An 11,750-nucleotide genomic window follows, 5' to 3' on the forward strand; every position below is an offset into this window, starting at 1 on the left:
CAAAAAAGGTTTTATTACCAGAGGGACACAATACACCAACACTCCAGCATTTGAGAACTGGAAATGTGAATGGTTTTTAATGTTTGCATTACACTTTTAGGGTTTTTAAGTCATTTCCGCAACAAATATTATTTCAGTTTTACAATAAGAATTAAATGAAGAGTTTAGAATGATCTTATTGCGGAGCTGCTGGCTGCCAAGTTAGAGAGAGACAGGGAGACAGAGACAGAAGAAGGAGGGAGAGGAATTAGAATTAGAAGGAGGAGAAGGGAGGGGAGGGGGGAAGGGCAGAAAGAGAGAGAGACGGGGGGTGGGGGTGGGGGGGTGGGGAAGGTGTTTGCTAAAAAGCATTTTCAGTTTCTAGTGAAGCCAAAATATTCTCCCGGCAGAAAGTGTTCAGGGTCTGCAGTGATGAAAGTAGAGATCTGTGGGCTGATTTCTACCTGCTTCTCAGGTTGGAGATCTTTTCAGGAAGGTTCTTGAGAAAGGTGAACAAGAGTGGTCTCTCTATGGTTTTTGGAAAACAAAAAATTAGAAGCCCCCAAAACGTCTTGTAGGTATTGACCCAAACATTCATGCAAAGACTTACCTGGAATGCTTAGTAAAACTTATAACATCCCCTGGGGGCGGGGGGGAACCCACAATATCAAAAATGATGCTAGTGTCTCTGCTTGAATTCATGGCGTTTTTTCGCTGTGGTTGTGATTGTGGAGAGCTGCCTAATCGCAAAATTGGAGCTAGAAAAGCTGACAGACCAAAGTGTTAAAAATACAGACTCGGCTGTTTTTCCCTAACTAGACATTGAAGCTACACGGCAGAGTGATAGATCGTTGCAGACTGTGTGGCCAGCAGAATGGACAAAGCTTTTATTCCCTATTTACTCCTACACAAAGCTTTTGACCAAAGATGCAGAAAAGAAAGTGGATGTTTATTAAATTATACCAAATCAACTTCAAACGTAAAGAAAAGACAAAGACAAAGAACATAATTTAATCTATAAAAGCCTGTCAACTTCTTTATTCCCTCCATTGTGAAGGCAAAGAAACAGAGTTGTGTCTTCCTGACGTCGCAAGAAATCCCCTTAGAATTCTAATCCAAGCCCATTTAGCCACATTAAATTGGGGAGTGAGGCTTGATTACTGTGAAACGCAGAAAGTAGGACAAATGGAGAGACAGTCATATATCAACGAGTTTCTAGAGCCTTGGAAGACAGTCTTTGAACCCTGAAAAGAACTACCCAGAATGAAAAACAGAAGGAAGATGTGTCGAAAGCATTTTAATCGCTAGTCACACCATCCACACTGCTCACCCCCAGAGATCTGACACAAGGAGTGAGGTCTCCCTTACCTCTAGCCCAAGTGCAGAATAATCTTTTTACCACCAAATTCAAACACATCAGTGAGTCTCCTGGTCCTGATTTAGATGAAAAGAGAGCTGGCAACTCATATCCAGAGGGCCCATGAGTTAGCAATTGACCAAAAAATACCTTTCTCTAAAATAAAAATATTACTGGTGTCCCACCTCTTTTATGCATTGCAAGGAAGTATGCTGACGAAGAAAAAGACTCAGAGGCTGTGTGGGTCAAAAATGCAAAGACACGTTTGAAATCAAATTGGCTCTCTTTTAGAGTGGTGCCATTGACCTCCTAACAGGGGAAGCACCTTGGGCCAGCACTCTGGCTTTAGCGGGGACAGAAAATTAAGGCTGGGTGCCCAGCAGACATAGTGGTTCTGGAGGTTTCTTTAGTCAGAATTTTTGTTAAAAAGACATAAAAATGAAGATGCTTTTACTCTGGTCTTTCGTAAGATAGAGAAAACATCAATTTTCCATGTTCATATCATTTTCGCAACATAAAGTAACTTTGGGAAGAGCATGATGGCCACCAAATCTCATCCCCTACGATGTCACCACAAGTTACTACCATTAAGAGTAGAATAGCAGGTTTTAAAAATACTGTACTTCATTCATGTAAAATGCCGTTCATTGAAAGACGCACTTTCACGCAATGAGAAAGTCAAAAGAGAGAGAAAAGGAAGGAAAGGAAAAGAAAGAAGCAAGACAATTATGGAAGCAAGACCCCAACGACTGTCAGATGCATCGTGATTTCAAAAATGATAAGAGTTAGGGGGAAAAAAATGTATTTTAGAATTGATGAAAATGTCAAGTTTTTCAAATGGCTGAATGACCCACCCTTCACCAATTCCTTCAGAAAATACCTGAGTTGGAAATGTGCCTTCGAGCTTTCAGGGCAAGCAATGGCTACTTCCTTAGTTACTAGTAACGCCTTCCTACACCTGTACAAAAGGAGAATGGCAGCCTGTTACCTAGGTTGGTTGGATAACCAGATGGGTACTTAGGTCAACATTCTGGTTAATGAAGAGTTATACGTATCATAACAAGGGTACGTTTTTTAAACAATTGAAACATAGCATCATTTCTTTAGTATTAAGACGATATTAAACACTATTTACTCTTTGATGATATACTTACTGCCTCAGGGTCATAATTAAGAACATATTGTCCAATGCACAATGGAAAGGGGAGTAAATAATTATTAAATAATATATAATTATATATTGCTAAATATATCATTATATCAGATATATAATGATATAAAATAATAATTATATATTATTAAATATATAATATTAAATAATAAGTCATTTCATTGGCAGGTAATTTAAGGCCCTCTCTACTCCTAAAATGGTCTCATCAGAAGATAGAAATTGCCGGGGCGCCTGGGTGGCTCAGTCGGTTAAGCGACTGACCCTTGGTTTTGGCTCAGGTCATGATCTCACAGTGTGTGGATTTGAGCCCTGCCTCGGGCTCCGCCCAGTAGTGCACAGCCTACTTGGGGTTCTCTCTCTCTCTCCCTCTCTCTCCCCACCCCTCCCCCACTCACTCTGTGTCTCTTTCAAAATAAATAAACTTAAAAGAAAGAAAGAAAGAAAATAGAAATTGCCACGATTTGTGGAACCAGGACCCATTCAGCTCAATATTCTGTTGCCAAGAACAGCCCTGAGTTACTCGTGGTAATGACTCTGTCATGCCTCCATCACAGAGGCATGGCGTGGCATAGGTACTCTTATTAACCATGCCATTTCATAACCCACATTCTTTTCTAGACCCCTGTGGATTCCTGTTTTCTCCTAGCTATACCACAGCACCGTGAATAAAGGGAAGATCTTCCACAGTCCTCTAGCCCAGCCTCACCCACTAGAGCATCCCTGGATTGCTCAGTCTCATGTCTGGCATGAAGAAAGCCCTCGATAAACAGCTGTCGAACGAGGGATCACATCGCTGCCGTGTCAATATCAAAGCAGGGTCTGACCAGCCCAGAGGAGACACGGAGGAACACATCTTGACTTCAAAAACTTTATTTCCGTGAACACAGCTTACGATCACGTTACCTTTAATTCAGCTGCAATGCACTATTGGTACCTACGGAGTCAACTGAGACCCCAAGGGAGACGTAGCCCTCGTTCTGTATTTGTGGATTTGGTTCTCTATCTGTGTCTCTTGAGGCGAGAGGTGTTTAGCCCCGGGGGGTCCAGGCTGAGCTTCAACGACCAGTTGTCCTCAGGGCACAAAACAACAAGCTCCCGAGGGTGGGATTTACTATCATATCGTCAGTGATGAGAAGAGGGCCTGACACACAGTAGATATTCGAGGAATATTAACTGAATGAATGAGTCCCCTCACATTTTTATTTTATTGGATTCGGTCCATCCTTCAAGTTGCTCAAGGTGCCTGGGGACCCTGAGGAGGGTCAAGCGACCGTAGGAATCCCTCTCGGCATCCAGCTGTGTATACCCATGAATAGCAAACTACAGACCACAGGCCAGGCCCAACCGATCGCCTTCTTTTGTACAGCCCACGAGCTAAGAGAGCTTTCACATTTTTAGGTGGTTGGGGAGGGAAATTTCAAAGGAGAACAGTATTTCGTGACAAGTGAAAACGATACGAAATTCAAACTTCAGCATTCAAAGCAAAGTTTTATCAGAACACAGCCGTGCTCCTTTGGGTACGTGTTATCTGTGGCTGCTTCTAAACTACGACAACACGGTTGAGCAGTTGCACCCAAGACCCACAGAGCCTGAAAACTTAACTTTTTTAGTATAGCGCCCTTTACAGAGTAAGTTCGAGTGCCCCTAGTCTACACATGCCATTAATAGCCTCTTCTTGACCATTATCTAACGTGTGACACAGGATGAAGGCAAGGACTGAAGTCGGAACTGTGTGCCTACTGTTGAGACCTCCCTCCAGCAGGGTTCAACCCACTCATATCACCCTTCGGGTATTCGCCAACTCCATATGGCTTGAGCACTCTGCTCCCATTTTTCCATCATGTCCCCCAAAGGCTCCATGGGAGGCAGGTTGCTGAAACCTAGAAACTAGCGATGATGATGGATTTGGAAATTTCCTGAGAGTTGCAGCCCTCATTCTAACCACTCCCCAACGTAGGGCACAGGGACGGAAGCCATTCACTCACGGGCCGGTGAAGCATACGAGAGCATATGACAGTCATACGCAAGGCTACAAATGAATTCCGATAGTCAGTTCACCTGGGCAGTTGGGAATTCCTGCCGTGGACTCAGGGGTGTGCCAGACCTTGGAAAATGGGGTCCACAATGAGGGGACTAGTCCCTGCCTCCCTCGTATTCTGCCTGCTGTTCTCTCTTTACGCACGGGACGCCTCCCGAGTCTTAACCTCTTAAAAGAACGATTTCTGAGGTTCCATGACGTGACAAATTAACATCGGCCTTGAATAACAAACCCCCTTTGGATTTCAAGGACAAGGAGGGGAGGACCCTCCCTGCTGAACTAGAGAGAGGAGATAAATGGAGATTCTGAATCAATTATCTCTTCTTTCTCTCAAATAACACATCATTTGGTTTTCATAAAGTTCTGGCCGTTGCCTTCTGGAAAAATTCACGGAGCCAACAAGAAAAAGAGAGGAAATGATTAAAAAGAATTTGCTCTCAACACTGCTAATTCGTTGAAACCCCTTCAAAGGTCTGCGCAACGGCGCCCCAGAAGCTCAGGCAATCTGATGCTCTCTGATCGCCTCGGCCGCTACATTCATCTTCTGGCGGCCGCTGGCTGCCAGGAGAGGTCGCGGCACGATGCCAGAGCTGTCTGCAGGTGAGTGTTCCTTCTGGACGGCAAAGGTCCAAAGGAGAAGAAAGGCTGGGAACACACCCCAGAACGCCCATCTACGCTGCCACTACATTTGCCCGGGGAACAAACCGCAGAATGCTGAAGTGGCACTCGGTGTTAAGTCTTGTTCAGACCACAGAACCGAAGGAGGAAGGAAGAGCCGGTGGAAATGATGAAGCAGAGGCGGGCAGAGTTCACTGCGGGAGAAGTGGGTAAGAACCGCCCAACACAGGCATCAACACGAGACCCGCCTCTCCCAGGAAGCCCTCCCAGGTACCTCCACGTCTCACGGATCGCCCCCCCCCCCCCCCCCCCCCGCACACCTCCCCTTGCACGGACCTTCTGCAACAATCCTTTTCACCCTTAACAGAGGGCTGCTATGACTTGTGAGCTCAGCCTTGGCTACTCCCGAGAGCGCTCCGGGGCTAGGGTTCCTATGAATAATGTTTTAGCTTCCTCGTGTATCACTCGGAGCACCTGCACACACATCGTAAGTACATAGTATTTATCAAAACAACGGGAACAAAGAGAAAACGGCTACTTTTCGCCTTTGATAAATCTGAAGTGGGCGTCTTCTAAAAGGAGGTGCCCTCTGAAGAAGACAGACTTACCTCCTGCCCTTCTGGCTCCTATTTGACAGCTTTAAAAATGCTGTCAGTTTAAAATGGAGCTTGTCTTTCTGATGACTGCAGAAGTGACTGGCAGCTAGAGACCCCTCGGGTCACAGAGATAGTCACCTCGCAGAGGAAAGGGCAATGCTGATTCCAAGCGACGGAGCTCGCCTCTGCCTATAAATGATATCAGTACCTAAACCACAGCCCCTTTGCATATGGCAGAACCGAGACAGACGTGGGTTCTTCGGCCACGGCGTTATCTCTCCTGCAACCAGTGACCTCATTGTGGTAACAGCAGCATTTCTAGATGCCAGGGGGCTCTCACTCAGATGAATATTTAAGTAACGCTTTAATCTTCCTTTTTCTGGCTTAACAGAGACAGTAGTAAGACCATAATTTAACCTTAAGACATTCCAGAAGTTATTCTGCATCACAACAGATACTGAAAAAATTATAAAGAGAGTCCTATCGTGCTCTATTCTAATAGATATTGCTTTATTCCTCTTGCTTCGGGTTGCTTGGAGACTATGTTTATCAAAATGGTAAAAGCTTTCCAGCCATGCTGGAATAGCTAGTGGTAGGTCACAGCAAGAGAAAAGTTGGATGAAACACAAGACCCATCTGTCTAAAGGCATCAGAGAACGGCCAACACATCCAGGACTCGAGAAGGCACATCCCAGAGAGAAGGGGAGTTCGTTGAGATGTGCCCAAATTTCTGCACACCTCCTTTCTCCTTGGAGCGTTTGCCAGAGGAGCCAGAGGCGGACAAGCAGAGAGGAAAGAGGCCGATTAGGAATCAGAGGAGCCAGTCGAGTTTAGGCAATCTCCCAATCTGGTGAGACAGGAGTTCGGGGTCACCGAGGCAACCAGGTTTGGGGCGGACAAGATCCTAGGATACAGCAAGGTGCCGAGGGCTCAGCCCAGCGTTCAGTTTTTTTCTTCTAGAGGCACTTTCTGGTCAAGTTGCACAGAAAAGAAACGAAGAAGCCAAGTAGAAAGGCGCTTAAAAGCAGAACAGAATTTTGGGCTATCTCAAATGGATGGAGAGGTGAAAAATGTCTAGATGAACCAAAGAGGAAGGGCTCTAGGAAACATTTCAGATATTCGGTTGGAAACCCCAGAGATTAATATCCTGGGAACAGGAGCAAACCAGGAGGGGATGAAAGAGTTGAAGACTCCAAACCAAGCTTGGGTCAGCCTCTTCCCTAACTGAAATGAAGTAACCTGTCTCCCTGTTGCATACCTGAGGCTAAGGTGTATTCTCCCTGGAGGGAGACAGCATAATGCAAAGCTTCTGAAAAATCCATACAGAAACAGAACTTCTCTGCATACAATTAAATTAACTGATCACACCAAAAAACAAATAAAAAACCCACAAAAAATTTCACAATAGAAACAGGCTATAGTTAACCAAGATATTAACGTTCTCAGACACGGACTTGATGATAACTGTAATTAATATGTTCACGGCAACAGATGAGAACTGAAATATATGAAAAGATAGAAACTCTAGGATGGAAATTCCAGAACAATAAAATAGCCGAAACTAATAACTTAATAGAGGGCTATAGCAGAAGAGTAGACGTAACTGAAGAGAGAATCAGAAGACTCAGAAATACAGTAGAAAATGGCCAGGACTGAAGAAGAGAGAGAAAGGGTATTGAAAAGTACAGAAAACAATGTAAAAGCCACATAAGACATAATGAAAGGTCTAAAGTATGTGCATTTGGTGCCCCCAGAAGAGAAGAAAGGGAACGAGGCAGAAGCAATATTTGAAGAGAAAATGGCTGGGCATTTTCCAAAACTAAAAAATACCAAGCCACAGATTCAAAAGAGACTATGAATGAACCCAAGTAGAATAGATGCAAAGAAAAATCACACCTGCAAGAAAATACGATAAACACATTACAACAAATTAGCTAACACCAAAGACTAACACAAAATCTTAAAGCAGACAGAGGGGGGGAAAGGCACATTCTCTATGTTGCTAAATACACAGATACCAAATGCCCCAGCACTCTCATTTCCAGGTATATACACAAAAGAATTGCACTGCTCTCTCCAAAGACTTAGGTAAGAATACCGAGGGAAGCACTCCCTGCAGCGGCCAAAAACAGCAAGCGACCCAAACGACCCATCAGCGGCAGAACAAATCATGGCAATGTCCTATAGCGGAATACTATACAGCGATTAACAGTGAAAACTGCTCCACTTACAATATAGATGAAACTCACAGATACAACATTAAGCAAAGGAAAGAAGAAACAAAGAGTACCTGATAGATGATTCCGTTTTTATTAAAGTTTTTTCAATAGGGAAAACTAATCTGACTCACTAATCTAGAGGTCGGAGTTGTGGTTAACTCTGGGCAGCCATTTTTTTGTCTTAGAATGGCACAAAAACTGTGCTAGAATGCCACAGATGGTCTATATCTGGAGCTCTGTGGTAGTTACATACGTGCGTATGTACATAAAAATGAATTAAGTCAGAAGCTTAAGATCTGGGCTCTTTACTGTATGTAATTTATACCTCAGTAAAAAAAAAAATGTAAAAACTGAAAACAAAACTGAAGACAAAATAAGGATGTTTCTAGAATAACAAAAATTAAGAAAACTAATCGCTCACAGACCTGTATTAAAGAAAATACTAAAAAGAATTGTTTTTGTTCTGCCTTGTTTTGGGGCAGAAGAAAAATGACCCCAGATGGAAACTCAGTAATGAAGGAAGAAATGAAGAAAAATAGAAAGGACCGTTTATGTTACACGGATAAATATAAATATAATGATAATAATAAATACTTTTGAAAAGTAATGTGTAGAATTTGAATGAATGACAGTAGTAAAAAGGAGGAAAGGGGGTAGATTTTTAATATTTATTTGAGAGAGCGAGGAAGACACAGAATCTGAAGCAGGCTTCAGGCTCTGAGCTGTCAGCACAGAGCCCGACGTGGGGCTTGAACTCATGAGCCACAAGATCATGACCTGAGCTGAAGTCGGATGCTCACCCGACTGAGTCTCCCAGGCACCCCAAGGATGGCTTTTTTTTTAAATTTTTAATGTTTATTTATTTTTGAGAGAGGACAGAGCATGAGCATGGGAGGGGCAGAAAGAGAGGGAGACACAGAACCCGAAGCAGGTTCCAGGCTCTGAGCTGTCAGCACAGAGCCCGATGCAGGGCTCAAACTCATGAGCTGTGAGATCACGACCTGAGCTGAAGTCGGATGCTTAACCTACTGAGCCACCCAGGCGCTGCCCCACCTCTGCCCCCCCTCCTCCAGATAGATTTTTAAGTGTTCAAAGATCTTAGCGTTATCTGGAGGGGAGAAAGTATTAATTTAAATTAGACTCTAGTTTACAAGAATGAATGCTGTAATATCTGTATTAGCCACTAAAAGAACACACAAGTTATAGCTAACAAAGAAGGAAACATGGTATGATTTTTTTAACTTTAAAAAAACACTTAAAACAAATGAGAAAGTACAAAGTAAAGATAGGTAGCGATCAAAACACATCAATAATCACATTTATTGAAAATGTTCTACATATTTTCATTAAAGACATATATCTTTACATATAATACATAATATATATTATTATAGTATATATATGCATTATCTTATAAGAGACAAACATTAAATACAAGGACATAGAAAAGTTTATAGTAAATGCTGGGAAAAAAATACTAAATGTACTACGTAAAAGTCAAAGAAAGTAGTATGTTAATATTACATAAGATAGACTTTGGGGTGCCTGGGTGGCTCAGTTGGTTGAGCATCTGACTTCGGCCCAGGTCATGATCTCACAGTTTGTGAGTTCGAGCCCCACGTCAGGCTCTGTGCTGTCAGCTAGGAGCCTGGAGCCTGCTTCGGATTCTGTGTCTCCTTCTCTCTCTGCCCCTCCCCCACTTGTGCTCTGTCTCTGTCTCTCAAAAATAAATGTTACCAAAAAAAATTAAAAAAAGAAAAGATAGACTTTAAGAAACATCATTAAAGAGGGCTATTCCATAATGATAAAAGCACCAAACCAAAAGGCAGATACAACAATTATAAATGTGTACACATCTAATTCTATGGCTTCAAATAAATAAAGCAAAAGTCAACAGACCTAAAGGGAGACATATTCAAATTCATAATTAGAGTTGATTCTAATAGAGACTATAATTGAGACTCTATCAAATCTTTCTCCATAACAGATGGAACTCTGAGACAAAATAGCAGTAAGAACATAAGAGACCTTAACAAAATAATGAACTTGACTATTCAGATGCAGATATAGAGATAGAGAACACATATATATTAATGGATATATAGAACACTGAACCCCAAAATGGAATATTTTACTGCAATGAAAAGATATTGCTACATTCACATAATGAAGACGTTTCACCACCGGAATGAAATTATACACTAAAGGAAGATCTACTATACGAACCCCAATAATACAGAACGTGCAGAAGCAGGCAAAATCCATTGATGGCGATAACGGTCAGGATAATTGAACTTTGGAGGATATGCCTGTGATGATGCCAAAGGCAGCCTTCTGAGGGGTCATTAATATTCCAGTTCTTGAGCTAGGTAATAATTATAGTGGTGCTGATTACCTGGATGTAAAAGTTGATCAAACTCTGCATGTAGGATTTATCCACTTCTCTTCAGATATCCCACTTCAGCAAAAAGTGTGCTAGAACCACCTTATGGTCCAGTAATTGCACAAGTAGGTATTTATCCAAAGAATACAAAAACACAGATTCGAAAGGGTACATGCACCCCAATGTTTATAGCGGCATTATTAATGATAGTCGAACTATAGAGAAAGCCCAAATTTCCACCAGCTGATGATAAAGATGTGCCGTGTGTGATGGGTGATGGGTATTAAAAAGGGCACTTGTGATGAGCCCTGGATGAATGGGCTGGACCACTGATGAGAAGTGTTTGTCCGAGGTCTCAAGACACCTCTGTTTTAGAGAGAGCTTCACAAAGGAAATCCCTTTGAAAAACTAATTATCTTGGGACACTTGAAGTTTCAATTGACAGTAAGTTGTTTCTCCTCCAAGGGAATTTTCACTTAAAACAAAAATCAGCAGAGGGGAGAAACACTTCACCCGAAGGCTCTCATAACTAATATTGAATTTCTAGTCAGAATGTGAAAGAATAATCTCACCCATTTGAGGTGAAAGTCTGGCCCATACCAGACTTTACCGGAAAGTATACAGCACGTGAAAACAGGCATACACATATCACCATCGCGTTTTTGTAACGTTCAAGTAATTTTTAACAATTCCCCTACACACATACCCCCACTAAAATGGCCACACAAACCAAAGACCACTAAAGTATAATGACTGAAAGACATGGCTTTTGGAGCCAGTCTTCCTGGGTTTTCCAATCCCAACATCTCCACTTAGAAAGAGATACTTGGGGCGCCTGGGTGGCTCAGTCGGTTGAGCGTCCGACTCAGGCTCGGTCATGATCTCGCGGTTCGTGAGTTCGAGTCCCGCGTCAGGCTCTGTGCTGACAGCTCAAAACCTGGAGCCTGCTTCAGATTCTGTGTCCCCCCCCTCTCTCTCCGCCTACCCCTACTTGTGCTCTGTCTCTGTCTTTCAAAAATGAATAAACATAAAAAAAATTTTTTTTAAAAGAGAGAGATACTTTATGCAAGTTACTTCTCTGGACCTCCATTTCATCGTGTGTAAATGGAGCTAATACTGCTCCTTCTCTTTAAGAGCTGCTATGATGATTTAACGAGAGTCAGCCTGTAGAGACTTAAATCAGGGCTTGGCCCATGAAAAGTTCTAAGTGGCCATGAAAAGCAACTATTCTATCACTATTAACTCTACATCCAGTCTGGGAAGAACAGATTTGTCCAATGCATCAACTGGAATCAGCTTTTCACTAGTGCTCCGTCATCAGAATGATGTTCAGGATGGTACATATAAAACATTATAACCACCTTGTATAATTTTCAAGTTAAAAATGAA

Source organism: Prionailurus viverrinus, chromosome D2, assembly GCF_022837055.1.
Source record: "Prionailurus viverrinus isolate Anna chromosome D2, UM_Priviv_1.0, whole genome shotgun sequence".
NCBI classification, from domain to species: domain Eukaryota; kingdom Metazoa; phylum Chordata; class Mammalia; order Carnivora; family Felidae; genus Prionailurus; species Prionailurus viverrinus.